Genomic DNA, 21297 nt, shown 5'->3' on the forward strand with positions numbered 1-21297 from the left:
GCCCGCCCGCCCGCTCACGTGAAAACATAATACGTCCCCGTCTTCGACGGGCGTATAAAAATATGTTCATATTTCTTCACATATTTTTCCAAACATTTAAATCTGACACACCATTGACCCATTGAAGCTTTGATACAGCTGAATCCTAGAGTACACCAGTTATATTTACTAAATATACCCCCGGAGTGCTTATCAGGACCCCCATTCATGAAATCATTCTCATGCTCAAACTCAGATTCTGTGCTCAAGCCCAATTTCTTGTTTCAGTAATAAATAAATAAAAAATCACATTTTGTCTGGAACTAAATTGGAGACTTCAAGCAGAAAGCTATTTAAAATGTTTGCACTTGACATTTTCACCGTGTCACATGATTAAGCCAGTTACAAGTAAACTGATTTGAGCACTAAATCCATGCTTGAGCATGAAAACGGATTCATGAATACGGGCCCAGGTATCAAAGATAAATTATGTATTCACAATATCACCTAGTATTAAGTGAACAACAGCGGGAGGGACACGACAGACACACACAACCCTGTAAATTAACACCAGAGCACACCAATCTAACCAGACCATTTTTACCTCTTACACTTTAAAGGTAACCTCTTTAATCACAGTGTGAGACTGGTTCCATTAAAAGTTCCAGTGACTGGTTGATTGGTAATGACCAGTGGAATGACTGCAAAATTATCTTTGCATGGTCAGTTCAGTGTTAAAGTCACATAAAGCTCCTTTGTGAAATATAAATGTAGTAAAATTCCTGTTATAATATCAAGGTTAGAGAATTTGTATAAGCAAATTAAAAATATGTACTTAGGGCACATAATGTGTAGATCTCAATAATATTTATTTTCATTCTATTTATAAAACATGCAGAGCAGATACCTCAAATTTGCATAAAACTGACCCAACAAAATCTTGTAAAGTATAATATGGCAATTTAAAGATATATAACACATACTAGTACTTATATATGGGTTTTCTTTAAGCAGTCTGGTTAGTCATCCCAATAAGACCCCTTACACACTTCCATTTGGGCCAAAACAGTATAATTAAAATGAATTTTAAGTTTGTTTAAATAAACAAGAGATCCCAGAGGGATCTTGGCACCAACCATTGTACATGTACCATCTTCATTAGTTCTTTGTCAGTTCGATCTTTTCTCTTCTTTCCTCTAATCTGTTTGATTGAGTCATGTTAACAGTAAATGCACCTTGAGGTAACTTTTGATCTAAACTTAATACTAATGTGTATGAAAGCCAACCTTCAAAGTGAGTTTGTCATTTCACATATTTACTAGTACAGAACTTAATGTGAAAGAAATAGAATCGATCATTGCAATATGAGAAAGATCTGTTTAGTTCTTCCTTTAGCCATTTTGTTTTTATGATCAGTCTCAAAATATAAAGAGGGATCAAGGGGAACCTACATATCATTTTTTTTTCGAGAAATAGTACTAACAAACCTTCAATGTCAAAAATTGAAGATGGCTGCCTGTCAGCCATGTTGTTTATTCGATCAGTCTCAAAAGTTGCCCTGCACAGCTAAGGACCAAGGGTAACCTACATATAAAATTTGAGAAAGAACCCTCTGGTACTTCCCAAGAAATAGCGATAACAAACTTTCACTATCAAAATCCAAGATGGCTGCCTGTCGGCCATGTTGTTTATCCGATCAGTCTCAAAAGTTGCCCTGCACAGCTAAGGACCAAGGGGAACCTACATATAAAATTTGAGAAAGATCCTTTTGGTACTTCTTGAGGTATGCCGATAACAAACTTCCACTATCAAAATCCAAGTTGGCTGCCTGTCGGCCATGTTGTTTATCCGATCAGTCTCAAATTTCTATAAAATTTGAGAAAGATCCCTCTGGTACTTCTTGAGACATACCGATAACAAGAATTGGACGGACGACGGACGACAGACGACAGACGAACGACGGACCACGGACGCAGGGTGATTTGAATAGCCCACCATCAGATGATGGTGGGCTAAAAAAGGTGGTCGGGTGGCGCAGTGGATAGCGCACTTGCCTTTCATATAACCAACCAGGGTTCGATTCCCCAATCGGACGTGATGATAGCACTCGAGGGTCTTAATGTGGGAGGTCTCCGTAAACTCCAGTTTCCTCATTACCTCATAACATTAAGACCCCCGAGTGCTAACATCCGGGCCAACAAGAGTGATTAAAAAAGTTGAAATAACTTGTTTCATAATTGTTGTAAAATAAATAAAGTTTATATATTTATGTCTGATAACAAACTCAGATTTAGGTGAAATAGAATGATAATTTTCACATATTACATCTAATGGACCTCCCCAGACAAGAGAGTTCTCTACTCAGACGTATGTACGAATATTAAATGTCTGAGTTAAGATTAATACAAAAGTTTCAATGCCCGATCTATTGATTCATATTGTGTATGTTTAATGGGCAACTTAAACACCAAGTAGGTCTCTTGCTGTTTACAAGGTTCTTTTTTTTAAAGAATTTTGCTAGAATGTTCCTTTGTAAAGAATGCTAAATATAATGTTTGAACATCAGTATGAATGCCTTTGATAACTAAGGATTGACTACATAATGTAGTCTTTTGACAAAACAATATATGTGTCACCATTGGAGAGAAATTCTGGTCTATTTACAATTTGTACAGCCATTATAAAAAGAGGTGAGATCCTTTGGAGGGAGAGTCTAGCTGAATCCTCTTTCATTTCACCAGCCTTAACTCATTCACCCCTGAAGATGCATTTGAACTCTTCCAATTCAAAGGTTGGAATAGTCCATTATGAAATTTCAGGGGTGAATGAGTTAATAATGCAACCACCAAAGTATATGTATCATAAATATATTACCTGGTATTAGTTTTGATAACTAAGCCTAGTTTCCCATTGTTGTGTTTTGTCGCAGTATAGCTCTGTTTGATGATCAAGGAACTAATTACCCCGGTGTTCAGTCTTTCCTAATCAAGTATTTTATTTAAGTCATTGTTCTTTTTAACTTTTTTTATTTTTTTATTGAGTGTGTCATATATGGTATATATGGTATAGTTTATCTATAACTCATGCAAATAAGTAAAGCACGGGTTGATCCATCATTGATAATGAAATTATACATTCATCCAAGCATAGATATCTTTTCATACAAATTTCTTTTTTTTTCCTTAAGAAAAAGGACAGCTTTCTCAACCAATTTTAACCAGACACTTTCGAAAGTAATGGTTGCATGAAAAACAAAATCATATTACTAACTTAAATATTTGATATGACTGCACCAATTCTTCCTTTAGGTGGTAGATTATTAACCATTACCTGATCCCCGTAACACTCTATGTCATCTGTTTATCTTTACACATGACAACACGCACAAGGAACCGACAATTAACGTCACTAACTGTTATTATAAATATTGGGGTTATTAACTCAGAAAATTTTAGTGACTCTTGTGTTTACAAATTTTTTACATACCCAGGTACGTGTCAAAGTTTTGAATTACCTGGTAGACTATTAAACGTAATTCATCCATAAAACATATTTTCTAAAGAAAAAAAAAAAGAAAAAAACTGGTTGGGAGGTCAACCCTGAATTTTTCTGTCTCAAAATTAGGCATTTATCCTTGACTGACAAAAATATTACAATCATAATAAAGATATGCAACAAATAAAAACCCCTAATAGGAGGTATATTAAGTGAGTGTGGGGGGGGGGGAGGGGTCACCTGTACAAAAATATAGTTTTTGAATCTCTGGTGAAATTCGGTCAAGTGACTATAGTCCTGTCATAACACATAATAATTATAATCATGTTTTCAATATCAGAACACTTAACAATTTCTTTTCTTTAATGATACTGGTTATATCATTGTGGCAGGTTTTCATTGTTCATAAGATTGCCGTCACCTTCGAGTTTTGTGATATTTAAAGCTTATTTCCCTTTAGCTAAGTTTGAAGTCTCAAAACATAATCCTGAGTCTAACAATGTTATCGCCAGACAAAGTTTAACCTCTGACCCCTTACCTTGACCTTCAACTTGTGATTGGCACACCATAGTGTTATGGGAGACACTGTCTTAATATTCAAGACATCCACAAATATGAATTATTTTAATGAAAACTTAAAGTGGTCGCAAGTTACGCCCAAGTCAAAGGACGTAATTGTTCACTAACAAATAGACAGACAGACCATTAACAAACTCAACCATGAGTCCCCTAACAAAGGGGTTATACACAAAATATCAATGAAGGTAAAGGGTACCTATAAGTTTAACTATTATATTACCATTGTCACTTCTGTGAAAAAGTTAAAACCTTCTAAAAGAGTTTCATAAGAATCAAATGTTGCTATGTATTTTACAGAATTTCAGTTGTTCCAAATTTGAATATTCAAAAATTTAAAAAAAAAAAAAAAAAAAAAAAAAAACTGGCAAAACAGCACCGGTCAAACGTGTTACATGTACCTCTACATTTTGAGCCCTATCCTTTTTTTGATTTTTCCATCTAGGAATTGCAATTGTATAGTATCAAAAATAGCGTCCAATTTATCGTTGGCAAAGTCTGTTAACAACTTGACAGAGAAAGTTACTCTAAGCCAGAAAAAATCCTTTGGGGTTGCTTTTCATCAGTGAGAATACGCCAAAACAAAAAAGTTTGGAGCGGAACTCTTCTTTGCAATTTTAACTGATGCAGTGAATTACCATTTATTTATTTATTATTTGTATCTTCCCCCGTAACTGCAGAAATAAATTTAAAAAGCAACAAAGTAAATCATCATTTATCCTAAAAAAAAAACATCTTTAAAAAAGATAAACATTGGAGAGGTATCATTTGTTAAAAACAATTTAATACCATAACAGGAAATTTTTGCTGCATTTTCGAAACATTAGTAAACAACATAAAACATTCGGTAATAATACAAAGTTATTTAATGTGAAGAGGAAAATTAGAACTGGGTGAACTTGGATTTTACCAGCGAAGGGCTAAGGGCGAAAGTTTGACTGGACAAAATTTCCCAGTATATGCAGTGTGCTAGCACAATGGGCGCAATATAAAATTAGCATGGTTCACACCTCTGTTCTTCCGGTTGTGTTTAATCCCAAAAACCATGCAAGTGTCAGCAAGGTTATTAGGAATGATACCACATCCTGCTTGATAATGACACCCTTAAAACACCAAAGGAAACTGTTATCCTACCAGCCAGGGATATAGAAACAACAGTACCTTGATTTCCATGAATTTTTATTTAATATAAAAATGGCTGAGATTTATTATAATGAGCAAAGAAATTACCATGGAGTTAAAATGTTAACCATGCAACTAGCAAATCAGTCTCTTACTGAGAAATGAACTATACTAAAACTATACAACACTTGACATATACTTTCTTTATAAAAATAATACCAATACTCACAATGGTACTGTATCCTGTTAATCCTTACTCCTGTTTTGATGGGAGAAAGAATTTGGTATGACCTGCCTAAAAAAATTAGGTCATGTGACAGTTAATTCAATAGATGAAAAAAAGTTAACACTGAACAGGAAATTCTCAAATCTCCATAATTTAGCAGAGACTATAAACGTAGCTGTAGCATACCTATATCACACCTGTCCTTTTCTATCGATTACTATACCTGATCAAAGTTTCATAAGGTTGACAGCCAGCTTATAATTATGTAGAGTGTCTGTACTAGCTCACCCTCACTGTGCCTTCCCGACATCCACAGACCCAGACAGTAACAGCCAATCATGTTATCTAATAACAATGTGTTTAACTAGTCATCCTACAGGATTTGTATCCCTAAAAATATCCAACAAGCATGGGGGTCTGGAGAGACTTAAACCTGCAGGGGTCTTTAAATGGACATTGCAAGCCTTCTAATAAAAACATCTAGCAATATAATGTTTTAAATACACCTCTTAGTAGTTTTTCTTAATCCTTAGGTTTTCAAATGTCTGCAGGGTTAACTAAATACTGGATACTTATGATACATTATTACACAATAATCAAGCCTCTGAGCACCAGAGCACCCTGCAGTATGTTTGTAAAAATTTATTGATTTTCATTAATTATGCAACAATTTTTTTTAAACAAGAGATCCCAGATGGATTATGGTACCTACCATGAACACATTATTGAATGTTGCTAGCATGTTGGATATTTTTTTCTTGAACAAGCATATACATTGATGAGGTACCAAGGAGATCATGCATGCTAATTAAGTTGTATACAGATGTAGCATGATTTTTGAGGGACTTAAATGTTCTATGCAAGAACTTTGATATGTCTGAAATTGGAAAAAAACACAAGTATGGATAAAGGACTAAGAGGATCATGATATGTACCAGTAGTGTCATCATGATTATACTGGTACTTTGGAAATAGTAGTAAACTGTAAATATAATACAGACACAAAAAGAAAATTATCCTGGTGGCTATTTTCTAATTGGCCAAAATGAAACCAGGTTGATACATTAAATAAAGGGTTTTTCACCGCTGTAGACCATAATGGACTTATCCAGATCAATGCATGGGAGAGTCTATTAACGTTACATAGGGTTAAAAGGGTTAATGTCATGTTTGGTAAATAGCAGTAGCAAACTTCACATGCAAAACCCAAGATGGTTGCATTGTCTAGTGGCCATTTTGTTTTTCATATCCGACCCAAATAAAGCATGCATAACTATATATAATATATATATATATTGACCTAAGAAGATCGTGCATACCAAGTTATATCATAATTGATACCAGTGCACCTATACAGTAGTTCCTGGGGAACATTACAATGTAAAATAAGGGATACCGACAAATTATACTTTACCTGGTCTACCCGACAAACAATATCCAAAATACAATTCAAAAGTTTGAAGATAATTTTACAGTTGTGAAGCTAATCATTTTAATAGTTGCCATCAAAATAGCTATTTATATTCACAAGTTAACATATTTCACTACCAGCTGAAACAATTTGGCATGAAATACTCAACAAAAAATGATAAAATAGATTACCATAACCATGCAGCATGATATGGTGGGTTCCATGAAATATAATAACTGTATGTGCTCAAATATCTTTATTGTGGAAGTTCTGCCCTGTAGAAATTAGACAAATAACTTCAATATATCAGAGCCGACGTGCAGCCTCCCTCTATCACTGGACTCATACATGTATTTACGTCAGGAAAATTGATTTCCTTTTAATGTTAGATGCATGAGATTACAGTAAACGGCTGGTCCCTATTTGTAATTAAAACAGCTATCTGTTAGGGAACTGTGTATGATCAATGCACACAGGTACGCAGGCAGGTTAAACAAGATAGCGTTGTTAGGGTCCCAAAGCCAATTTCATCTCCGTTATCATATACACAATCATGTACTTGAGTATTGTATTTGGAGTTCACTAGTTAAGTACACCAAGGGCCAAATACCACTATGTACGTGCTACTGTATAAATGATGAGACATTCATGTGTACTTTAGTTTGTGGACTTTTTATTTGCAGCCAGTATTTGTAAACATAATTCAGCTCAATTAGTTAATCATTCGATTTAGTTATTATTTAATTCAGTTTAGTTGTATAATTCAGCTAATTATAAGTTGTACACTTATAATTATTAACTTTTACTGATACAGTTTAGTTTTGGTGACACTTCATTATTCTCTTGTTGTCATTCATTGTTCCTTATTGTAATCATGAAAACGATACATGTAAATACATATCCGAAGTTTTATAAAATTATAAACATGTACATCAATTTTTCAACTTATAACATGATACCTTGGGATTTTTATTATAGTTAACTCCCTTGATAATTAAATATAAATGTATCTGTCAGCCATCAATTCAATACATTGTGTATCTTTCAAACATATATGACAATAATTGATGAACCTAGTAAATAAAACACCACTAATAAACTATATTTCCCTGGTTCCGTGTAGAACATATACTCTAATGGAAAGGTAAGATACAATTGTCTATGTCACTGAATTAAAACTAGCATATAGCCTTAAGTACTAAAAGGCATCTAAAATTCATATGAATGCGGCTTATATGATATTTTAACACACAAAACTAAGTGCATGTAGTTTAATTAACAAGTGTTCAGTCAGGTGGAGCTAGGATCAAAGTCAAGTATGGGGTATGTACTAAAATAACAGCCACTAGGGATACTATGTCTTGTGTCTAATTTTTACGTTGGTCATCAAAACAGTTTTCTATGAATACTATATAACCAAAGCCAATGAGATATCAAAAGCATATAAAACTACTCCTCACCCAAACAAGCTGGTAGCCTAAATAAATTGATGTTGTGGACATATAGCACTCAGAGCTTTATTAGGAACTAGAGTTCACAGAGGTCAACATACCACATACAACATAATGCTTTAAGTCTTATAGTTTACTTGTATACAGCATTTGTCCAATACTAAAAAGTCTAACAGTTAATTGAAGCTGAAGACTTATAGTTGACAGTACAGCAATATTCTAAATACTCATAAAAGTTTTACAGTACAGCAAAGATCTAATACTTTAACTCATTCACCCCTGCAATTTTATAATGGACTATTCCAACCTTTGAATTGGGAGAGTTCAAATGTGTCTTTAGGGGTGAATGAGTTAAATGATAAAAGTCCAGCAATGCTTTGATATTAAAAGCCTAACTTATTTAGTAGCTTATATAGTTTGTTGTCATGGTTAGACTATGAAGAGAAATGGGATCAAATGTAAGACATTCATTTTTTAAGTTTAAGAATATTTCCATGGACATTACAGACAGATATCACCTAACAGACAGATTCCAGTACAAGTTTATATCTGAAGCTCCATAATTACTCGGATACATTGTACTATAATTCACACTATACTTTAACACCGACCGTTACTTGTCACGGGCTTTCCTTCAGGACATGTATTCAAAGAGAGCCGATTAATGGACTTGATATATAAGTATAAAAAACAAGATCCTGTATTATGGAGGGTCACTCTTCACCACAGGAATATATATTGAATTTATCTATTTATTTCAAACACCAATACGAATCAGCAATAACATGGTACCTTTAAACCTGCCACTATAGAAATTTAATGCAATTATATTCACCTTATCCTATTTCCCCATCAGCATTATTTACATAATATTCCCATTATACTGGTCCTACTCGTCAAAACCTCCGATCAGTGATCGGTACCAATACATAACCTTTCTTTACTACTAACGACATTATCAAACTCACTAGTCAACTGAGTCTTCAAATTCAATTGCTATCATTGTAAGGCGTTATGTACATGTATAGAAGTCTGCTATAAGATTGAATACTTAATGTTTTCTAATTTTAAAGCACTTTCCCAATAAAGGAAATTATGGCCCACACAAATCAGGGAAAATTATGGCCTTTGGAAATCGAAATACTGTATTTACAGTGTTAAGCAACCTCCCTACAAATAGCTTATATCTATAGTCAATACAGTAAATATCTATAGTCAATACAGTAAATATCTATAGTCAATACAGTAAATATCTATAGTCAATACAGTAAATATCTATAGTCAATACAGTAAATATCTATAGTCAATACAGTAAATATCTATAGTCAATACAGTAAATATCTATAGTCAATACAGTAAATATCTATAGTCAATACAGTAAATATCTATAGTCAATACAGTAAATATCTATAGTCAATACAGTAAATATCTATAGTCAATACAGTAAATATCTATAGTCAATACAGTAAATATCTATAGTCAATACAGTAAATATCTATAGTCAATACAGTAAATATCTATAGTCAATACAGTAAATATCTATAGTCAATACAGTAAATATCTATAGTCAATACAGTAAATATCTTTACTATAAAAGATGAACCTGTCCTAAATACCTTCAAGGTAAAACATGAACCACTGCATTGTACATACAGAGGATTTGTCAGTAGTTTCCCTTCATATTACATTTAGGAATATAGGAATTTTGAATTTTACATTTACATTTTTGTATGTGAGCCTTTGCCTAACAGCCAATGATCATGCGTTCCTGCCAAAAAGGAGACTGCCGAGCTACTGGTGTAATACAATCTAATGTATTATCACAGTGTATATATAAATACATGACCTTGTATTGCATGCATTGATAACTGGCTGTATCATTAGTTTATCGCACCCTCTTATGCCTTGTGGACTCCACCCTCAGGCAAATGGACAAATGTTTGTTTTTGGTTCAATCACTGACAGTGACATTTTTCAAGAAGTGTTTGAGAGAAATAATTTTTATTTTCCAAAGATTTCACTTAAATTTCATTCACCTGTTGAACTGATATCTGAACTGTTAATGGCACTATAATACTTCAATGTTGTGTTAAGGACTATAACCTGGGTCAACAAATTGTAACTTGATTTTCGTTGAAATAAATTTTAAATAAAGATGAAATTGGTAAACTGATTCATTACTTGACATGTAATTAACTTTGACATTGAACACCCTAGCTGTTGGCTTTGAACTGACATACCACAATTTGATCTCTGTTTGATTTTTCATTAAATTATCTCGCTCAATCATTTTCTTTGTCAAATTGTCACAGTTAAGGCACACAAAAGTACAAATTTTCAAATTGGGTTTATTTAAATCTAAAATAAGACAAAAATTGTTCTAATTGATTCTTTATAAGCACATACAAATGTGAGAGCTAATATTTAAACTACAAAGATATTTTTGAAATTATTGTTTAGTAAATATATATAATTGGTGACTGTACTTGAAGTTACAAAGAATTTACTCTTACATCTATTTTCAACAGCGACCTTGACCTTTCAACAAAAGCCTAAAAAAATGTACTGGTTGATCTACACTTCCTCGATATCCAGGGGTTACGCCCACTTTCGCTCTCTAGAGTGAAAGTGAGCGTAACTCCTAGATATCGAGGATGATCATTATCAAGCAATCACCAATCTGGTTGTTCCAATATCTAACCATCACTTTGTACCACCACCACTATATAAGTCTAGTTGTCTTACTATCTATATATATGTCAGCCAACAGGGATAATTAAGGATGTCCCATTTTCCAGCCGCTACCACCAATCTGCAGGTTGTTCCATTATCCTGAGCAATCACTAGTGTAGTTGCCTTCTATACAACCACAGTGCTTAAGGAACAGTTCTCCTTTATTTCTGGTTATGTTTTAGATGTATTTATTGCCAATCTTGGTCACAATCAAATTTATGCAAACTAATCACATAATAATAAGCAGGTAGAGATAATATAGTCAGTGTAGATGCAATGCTAATTAAACAGAATCAGCTGCACAAAGACATATAGGTGCAGGAACTTCAGTGATCAGTATAACTGGGCTTGACCACTTAAGATTGTTTGCACAATAGTAAAACTAGGACTCCTGTCGGAGTGGTGGTGACCCAATGTCCTGGTTGTTGATGGTCAAAAGTTGTTGATAACAGGAATCAGAGATGGATACCTTTTTAAACGGTATTCAGTAGAGTTCCATCGTGAAAGGTAGATACAAAGGATATATAAGATGGAGCATCAAAATCTTGATTCCGTGTTTTATTTACAGTTCACATGTTCGGGCTAGCCTAGCTAGCCGTAATCAGTTGATGCTCCATCTTATATCCTTTGTTTGCACATTGTGTACCCGTGTAGAGGGAGAGAACGGACCTGCTGCATCAATCCTATACTTAATGCCTGACCAACAATGTGACTGATAATGTACATGTAGGGCCACATTAGACAACTGTTCTTACTTCCGTGTCTGTCATTGGCACAACTTGTCTGTTCATCAAATATTTTCGATCAAGTGGACTGAATGACATACCTCTTATGTTGATGCCATTAAGGCTTATCTCGGTAAAAACAAACTAACATGCTTCACCATAAGCAAACAGACTGTTGGGATTTGATTCCATGGATACCGACAGTTTTAAAGAGGAATATTATATTTGCTACCCACTTCACAGGTCTTTCAGGGTATAGCTAATTAACACATTACACTCATAACTGTAACTAAGTCATTGTCCCTATGAACAAACAAAAGCACTTGCCTAATTAGTTAAGGAGGTTCCTTCAGAAGTGAGATTAAGCTACTGACTGTAAAACAAACATGGGAGAACAAAGTTATATCAATGTAAAGATATGCATTGATTTAAAGGTTGCCTTTAAAGCCTAATTTCCCTTAAGCTCAAAGGTAGAGCATCAGGCTGGAGGGCCAAGGGTTGCGGGTTCGAGCCCCAATGACGGCACTATCTTTATTACTATTCCTCATCCTACCTCAAAATGGTGCCGTTGACCCTCCCCGTTCAAGGTAGGAGAAACCTGAGTTAGTGTTTGAAAAAGGGGGAATAGTGTAAAAGATGTGCATTGATTAGGTTGCGCCTTACATTAAACGTCAGCTGAAGGGAATTTCCTTTTTGCTCAGCAGTAGAGCACCGGGCTGGAGAGCCAAGGGTCGTGGATTTGAGCCCAAACGACGGCACTATCTTTATCACTATTCCTCATCCTACTTCATCAATTTGCATATACAGTTGGAGCAATATATTTCAGTGGACTTGTATAGGCTATATCCCAACTAATGGCGTTGTATTCCAAAGTGAGAGAAATTTGATCTACTGTAGTCCAAAGCCACGAAAGACTTTAACCCATACAGATGATTCCTCAGTCAGAAGTAAGGGTAGCCTACAGCCACTGTATAAGCCAACACTTACTTCAGAAGTAAGAGCAGACTATTGCTGCTAAATTGGATGCTATTTAGTACCTCGAGTAGACTTTGACAACTATATTCAGAGGATGTTAGCATACTTCAGAAGTATAAGTAGAGTGCAACCACTGCAGATAATGCTAAGAGTAGGGCGACAGCTGCTACACAGAGGACAGTTACTTTGAAAATGATAATAATGGTACTGAATGCTACGTATACATAGACTTTGCTTAAGTCTAAAAAGTAACAGTATGATACACCAATGAAATGGGCATTGCTTCTTCAGGACGGTAAGTGTATGCTGAATAAGCAATCTGCTGGAAAAGACAGGAGTAATAAATTAACAGCTGTCACATAAAATGACATGATAGTTATAAATATATTTTTAATATATAGACTTAAAATAAAGATTGCACACATATGTAGCTGTGCTAGACTGGATCAATCACTGACAACTGGAAAGTTTGACTGGTTAGAGGATCTGGATAGAGGTTGGAGGTACAGGGTTAACATAGCACATCCTGGTTGTGTAAATTTATCAGGTTACTTTGGTGCAAGCATGTGACCAACCCTTGTTTCAAGTACTGGTTGTATGCCTGACAACCCAACCTGGGTAGTAAATAGTGTTGTCTTAGGAAGAAAGACTTGGAAAAAGAACGGAGGATTATCAATGTAGTAGAACTGGGTCGATGACTGGTGACCAGCTCAATCGGTTATTATAGAGTGTCTATCTAGCGTTCGGAGGTCCTGAGTTCAAGTCCCAGTCTAGCTGCATATGTTTCCTCTCCTGCTGTACATATAGATAAAAGAGCTGATGCTTAAACAGAAATATTGTGGGTTTTTTGTTCTTTTAAGCATACTTACTTGAGAAATCAATTAAGTTTGAAACAACTTTGAACCATCAGCCTGCACGGCTGATTAGGGTGATTTATTTTTTGTTGGTATAAATGATTTCTTTCTGTTTGCTTTGGTATGTCCTCATTCATGTGCAGTTCCCAGTGTTGTCTTGCTGTCCGTTGTCAGATTTTGTCTGTGTGTAAAAATGGACTAGCACACTTTTTTTTATTTTTTTCTTGAGAGAACTCGATGGTACTGCCAGCCTTACCTACTAATTGGTCGTTAGTTCATATTTTAGATTTTCTTTCTGTGTGTTTAAAGGCTTTTCCCATATCAGTTGAATGGCTGTTAGGTATGTCTGACAAACAGGAAAGTGTGTCAAGTAAATATCTTTATCTGACACTAATGGTACCTCACAAACAGGTTTGGCATATAAATCTCAAAAGAAAATAATTCAAGAAAAAATTATTAGATTTAAAATCTTTTTTAATAAGATTGTATAATCTACTGAGATCAAGAATAAGGTAAGTTGATTCATTTTTTTTTTTATATAACTGTGTCTACAGTGCTCTATGGCTTCATCAAATACACATTTAAATGGTGACATTTCAAAATGTATCAAAATTGGGCAAATATTTCTGATCAAGATAAGAATTTCCTGTATGGGGACATTCAAGATTTGTAGTGTATGGGTACCTGTACACAATTCCACTCAAATGCAGAAATATGTCCTAATGAAAAAAATTAAATTGAAAGTTCAATAGTGTCACAAGCACAAACTGAAAACTCAAAATAGATATGCCTCCATGAGTTCATGATTCTAGTTCTTTTTAAAAGACTAATTTGCTACTTCTAAAAAACTGTGACAATTTCACTGCAAAGGAAACAATGCAGATATTCAAGAAAACCGTAATTTCACATTTCTGGACAACCTTTGAAATAAAACTGAACAAAGAGCAAAAACTCTATAAATAGATGAGCAGAAGACTTGATCCCAAGAGGTACTCGGGTACAAAATTTGGTTACTGTATGCGACAGATTGTATGAGCTATATGCCTTGAAAAATGTGCTGCATGATGAATATAAAGGGCCATAACTCTGAGTAAAGTTGGAAATAGGATCCAATTTCAGTAACAATCTGTTACCCTTAGAGGTACTCACATACAAAATTTGATATACATAGGTGACACAGAGTATGATATATGCATGGAAACATTGACATGCTGACTTAAAGATGGACAGATTGCAAACCTTTTGTTTTGGGAACCCTTTAAGCAGGTAAGCGTTTTGGGATCCCTTAATGCAGGTTATACTGTTTTGGGAACCCACTATACAGGTAGGTGTTTTGGGAACCCTTTATACAGGTAAGGGTTTTGGGAACCCACTATACAGGTAAGGGTTTTGGGAACCCTTTACACAGGTACATGTTTTGGGAACCCACTATACAAGTCAGGGATTTGGGAACCCACTATACAGGAAAGTGTTTTGTGAACCTACTATACATGTAAGTGTTTTAAGACAGGTTGTGATGTATAAAGTAAAATTTAATTTTAAATTTCTTTATCTGAAAAAAATATTCAAAACAATACATAAAATACAAACTTTTATCCTTTATTTCTGCTCTCCATGAATTATTATAAATAAGGCAAGGTTATATTTCAAGCTCAACTATTTCTTTATTAGTGATAAACATATAAAATGTGTATAATACATGTATTATACACATTTTATCATCTTGACCATTACTTAAAACACTAAACTGAAAGCCATAAATTACTTTTAAATGCATGCTACTATATTTTCATCCTAACAGATCAGTGATGAAGAATTAATAAAAAAATGTATATATCTATATATTTTCCTTTCAGAATTAAGTCTTTTAGAAGACCTGAAATTTATAATAAGAGTGTTTGCAGATCTTTTGAAACAATTTTATTAAATATGTCAAGATGTTTAGAAATTGTGTCTCTACACAGACGGTCCATTACTTCATTAAATTGACAGAATTGTTTATTCAGAGTTAAGAAACGTTAACAGGTAAAATATCTCCTACCCTTCATTATGTATTGACTGGTTCACCACTCCTGTGCTATTAGCCACCCTACGATAAACATGCTGTCTCATGCAGGGATACTTAACAACGACCACCGTTAAATTCAAACTTCCTGGTAGGAATCTATGAGTCACAAACAAAGCATTTGGTTTTAACAGCATAACACATTATTCATTGTAAACCTGATTCATTAGATTTAAATTTTATTTTTACCTTTCATTCTGATTATGCAAAATATTACATGTGTACATACATATTCACTAACATTATGGTTGGTAACATAATCTGAACTCAAAAAAGTTAAAAAAAAAACAAAAAAAAAACACTGATTATATCTGTAGATATGTACCTTTAAAGAATTTAAAACAAGTCAACCAAAAAAAAATATTTACTTTTACTTTCTATTCTATTATTCATGCAATTGAAAACAAGGCATTACCTGTACAGGAACACACAGAGAACACTGTCTTACATAAGAAACTCTGACCTCTAACAAAGTTTCAAAAATCATTTTTTAGATCAATATCTGTAGAAATTCAGCACAAACAAATTGTGTACTGTAGGTTTTACCATAAACTGTTTATAAACATATGTAATACATGCACAAGGTATACCTGAATCTTATTATAATTTTTATGCGAATCACTATAAAACGAAAATAGACCCGTACATTTTGGTAGCACAGTTTGATTTAAAAAGAATTAACCCTTCTGTTGAAGTAAGATGATATGTAAGGTGAACAAACACGTTAAAGTTTAATTTGTTCAATCTATGCACAACAGGTGATAATGACACAATGAGGTGGGTCTCATTATAACAGGTGTGAATTCTTAAGTGGCATATACTATAATATATAGCTTGCTGAAACCTGTAGTGTACTAACTATTTCACCTCCAATAAGTACCAGGCTCTGATGTCACAGGCATTAATTTTCTTTCACTTAAGCAGTAATTTTCTGTAAGGAATTTTAAATTACCTAGAGCGAGAAAAATTAATCTTAGTGAAGAGGATTTAACCACTACATTACACCGGGGCAATATATATGCATGGTAGTCCTAAAATTAAAAAAAAAGCGGTTAAATGAATAAACAACCCTGATTCTGTTTCTATTGACCTGTTATTGGAACCTACATGTATATAATGTCCAAGTTGTTAAACCATAACCAGATGTCAGGGTGAATGAGGTGTCTAATCAGTAATACCTACAAATAAACTCTCATAACACTTAAAATGAACTTCAATTGTAGAGTTAAAATCAAACAGCCACAAAACTAAAAACTAAACTTCAATTAGTCAAGCCAATTTAAAAATTAAACACAGAACTGAAAAGGGCATTCATTATATTTTTAGTCAGTATGAATCTGAACTGAAAAAAATTAAATACCAATATTCATTTCTTTATTAAATAATTATTTAATACTGTATCACAGCAACTTAAAATTTATTTATAAACATTCAGCACGTAGTTCATACAAGTGCTTAATTGTTTCATTAATAGAACTGCCATATCTTCATGGGAGAGTTGGGTGTGTCATTATTAATATTATGACGTCATAATAATGATTATATCAAGAAATAAGTGTGTATTGGACCATTAGATTTAATGTCTTCATATCAGAGCAAGGGAATTTATTATACGAACATCTGAAATATTTAATACAGACTGTAATTAATGATTTATGGGTGGCAAACACTAGAAACCTGGTGACTTTAATTTTATGATTGAAAACATTATGAAATATTGGCACTACACCAAAATGGAAGTAGTCTTTGCAATGAAGAGACTATTCACCAAGTCTATTGCTATATCCAGTAGATAATCACCGCAGAAATTTAACATCCAGTGACAGAATCAATCGATCTATAGTCAAGCATGGATCTTTATTAGTTTAGATATCATTTAAGCTCTTTTAAAATGCCACCTTTTATTTAAATGGGAGATATCTTATCTCCAGTACATGAATTAAGACGACCTTCAGTCTAATCAGCACAGTAAAAGTTGATATGGGTTATCAATGCATGTTAAAGAAGGAATGATCAATTAATCTTCAAAGATTTTTTATTAATTTCTTTCCCATGAGTATTTTTCACTTTGACCATAATGTGTGATTTGGCTGTGCATGTGAATATATCACTGGAAATTAAAAAATATTATAAATATTGTATAAACTTAGAAAGTTTCTGTTTTTAACAAATACATCAGGAAAGATTTCATAGTTTCCTTAAATTGGTCGGTTTGTCTTTCTTTTATCGTACAACAGATGATGTGTCGGGGTGGGTTGGGTCTGAGGTCAAACTTAAAGACTGTTTTATCACACAGGGGTTACAAGGAGTGGGGGATGGGACTCTCTGAGGTGAGGATTTATAAGTACATAGCAGAGCTACAGAACATGACTATGAGTTGTATAACAAGAGGCAGACAGCAAGGGTTCATAATGATTTATATAGAATTAAATGTTGAATTTTGTTTTACACTTTTGAGCCCTTGACACAGAAAAAGGTATTTGAACTCACAGATCTACTGAGCTCAAAGGTAAGTCTGTTACCCCCAGCCAGCTACAGGAAAACTAACAGGACTTTAGGCCTCATATTTTTTATCTGTATGAAAGTGTTTAAATGTTTTTGAAACACCTATCAGTGACCAGGAGATTACATCAAGATCATTTAATTAAACAAACTTGATAACCCTCCACCACAGCAATATGCAGACCAAATGTTTTAACTCTAGGCCTTATGATTCTGTAGAAGAAGTCTTTTACAGAAAAAGTTGACATTTGAAGGAGGAGCAATGGAGTGGGCAACCAACATCATGACACTAAGGGCCTTGAGCATGGTGAAAAGTTAGCAGACAAAAAAACATGTCACGATGTGTTAAATCAGGATTTTAAATGATATATAATCATCAAACTGAAATCATGAGACACCTCAGTTATTTAAAAGCAATTTCAGTAGACAAAATTAAATTTGAATACTGTTTGTGATGTTAATGGACCTAGTACAAATACATCCTGGTCGTAGGGTTTTTTTTGTCAGTAAATATGAATACCTGGTAAACATTGTCAACTACTGTACATGTTTAAATGGAATGGCCGATTTATTTATTGATCATAATCTGTTAAAAAAGTAGGTTTTCACTTACAAAATGTAGAAGTACATGTATGACAATCGTTGTACGTCTGAACATGGAATTCTTATTACATCTACCTACCTTTTCTAATTAATGTTTATATGTCTTAAAAATAATGTATGAAAATAATGTGTGATCAGTTTGGTTTTCACCGTGAACTAAAATCAGAAAATAATTATGTAACAAGAAAACGTTTTTGAATTGCTCATACAATCAAATTAAAGTATATGTATGTCTAACTCTCCAAAATAGGGCAACTTTAAAATCACTCTTGTCAAAATGAAAATGCTTAGTCAAATCAAATCTTTAAAATGCTTAGTAAAACCTAATCTTGAAAAATCTTAGCCGAACCAAAGCTCAAACAATACACTCATATTTTTATAAACAAAACTCTTTTCATTAAGACTCTGACACAAATTATACTGCATGATCATAATGATTTGTCAAAGCAAATGCTTCAGAGAAAATCAAACAATATAGTTTTCAGATTCTGAAACTTTAATGTTTGATTCTTCATACATAAACTTTCTCTCAACGGTAGACAAACTTTATCATTTCAATCGCAGACAAACATTATCCTTTCAATAGTAGGCACAGATAAACATTTCAATGGTTGACAAATCAAAAATGTTAATGGTAGAAAAACCCAATCATATCAATGATAGACAATCCCTATGATTTCAATGGTGGACAAACCCAATCATTTCAATGGTAGACAAACCCAATAACTCCAATAGGAGACAAACCTTATCATGTCAATGGTTGACAAACCTTATCATGTCAATGGTTCACAAACCTTATCATGTCAATGGTTGACAAACCTTATCATGTCAATGAAATACAAACCCAATCATTTCAATGGTAGACAAACCTAACAATTTCAATGGTAGACAAGTCCAGTCATTTCAAAGGTAGACAAACCTTACCATTTCAATGGTAGACAAACCCAATCATTTCAATGGTAGACAAACTTTATCATTTCAATGATAGACCAACCTAATCACTTCAATGGTAGACAATCCAATTATTACACTTGTAGACTTATCCAGTCTCCTCAATATATATCAAATGAATTAAACAAATTTGATTTTAATATAAAATAATTATATCTTTTTGAAAATTGAACCATTACAGTAAATAATCTGCTCATATTTATATCCTTTCCCTCTAGTGCTATCTCATTTCTTATCTTTAAAGGTGTTCGTTAAACAGTTACATTATATATTTGATATCTAAAGACAAAAAGATATAATTTATAAAGATTGGGTTTCCTAAAGAATTCTTAATTATTCTGTTGGAAGGTTTACTTCAGAAAGCTTTGATTGACAAACCTGTAAAACAGATTAATTTCTAGTTTAAAAACAAAATCTGATATAAAAAAAATAGTGAAATATACCACTCTGTAATTCACTTAAGCCTTAAAAGAAAATGTAATTAAGCTGTCTAAATATCTTTAATATATAAAAGGAATAAACTTTCTTTAATTTTTTAAAAAGTACTTTTAATATATAACTTTTAAAACAAAATTCTAGCCATTTCTCAGGCAGGTCAAGATTTGACTTGCTAAAACAGCTACATTTTTAAGTTATCAAATATTTCTTCACACAAATCTGGACCTGAGCTTACCTGGTACATTTTTTTTTCTATTAAAATCCATATGTCACTGTAATTTGACAAAAATGTCCATTATAAATAAAAGAAATAATTTTAATCCTTTTCATAAAAAAAGTCAAGATATCTCAAAAAAAAATCTCAAATCCTCTGAGATTTTTTCTAATAAATCAAACACTATATGTATAGCCATAATACAACTATACAAAGAATTTAAAACATCCAAAAACACGTTTTTCCCACAACACAATTAAATTCGTAAGAGTGTTTCACTTTTTTCACACAAAAAATGTATCTATCTAAGTACAAATCCGTCAGATTTTCTGCAAATGAATAAAATAATCACTTACCTTGTTTCATATATCCCTTGGATGCACAGAAAAAGTAGTTCCTGTTTGATCAATATTCCTACACTTCAAATGCCTTACCTGACAACTGCTATTACAGACATCATGTTCCTCGCGACAAGTAAGTCCACGCTGATCGATATTTCAACCAATGAAATGCTAGCATACATCTTCCTGAAAGGAAGGTAAAGAGACAGTTTATATGTTTAAACCCCTCCAGTAGACTTGACTTATTGTGTACACAGGAGCTCTGGGTCAGGCATTGTACTACCTGGTGGTCAGGTATCCTTTATCTTGTACATAAATATACCTTGTGAATGTATAAATACAGGTAGCCAAATCGTCATTTACTTCTGTATACAGGTGTAAATTTCAATCAAATAAAAATGCACAATGAAAAAAGTCAACACAATTTATTTTAAACAAATAGCAATAGGCTTAGCATCAACATTTGAAGTAAGAGTGCTATAAAATAACAGTACAGTGTCAGTGTTTGTCTAAGACATTTGGATACGGACCCTCTCTTTTATAAACCTTTTTAACTGATAGCTGATACAATGTCATATAGTACAGGGATCTAACTCAAATATATCAGTAGATGTATTAAACTGTGATTTAAAATTC

The 21297-nt window shown here is 33.3% G+C and overlaps 1 protein-coding gene across 2 annotated transcripts in view; it reads right to left on the bottom strand.

Moving 5' to 3' along the window:
* LOC110452321 overlaps positions 1-20760 on the bottom strand; it is a 101942-nt gene extending 81182 nt beyond the window's left edge. For both annotated transcript variants that reach the window (XM_021500765.1, XM_021500764.1), the window contains exon 1: positions 20677-20760. The gene's annotated coding sequence lies outside the window, so the exon portion shown is untranslated. The remainder of the gene's footprint in view (positions 1-20676) is intronic.
* Positions 20761-21297: the final 537 nt, after the last annotated feature.

The sequence above is a fragment of the Mizuhopecten yessoensis genome, unplaced genomic scaffold (assembly GCF_002113885.1).
Source record: "Mizuhopecten yessoensis strain PY_sf001 unplaced genomic scaffold, ASM211388v2 scaffold6595, whole genome shotgun sequence".
NCBI classification, from domain to species: Eukaryota; Metazoa; Mollusca; class Bivalvia; order Pectinida; family Pectinidae; genus Mizuhopecten; species Mizuhopecten yessoensis.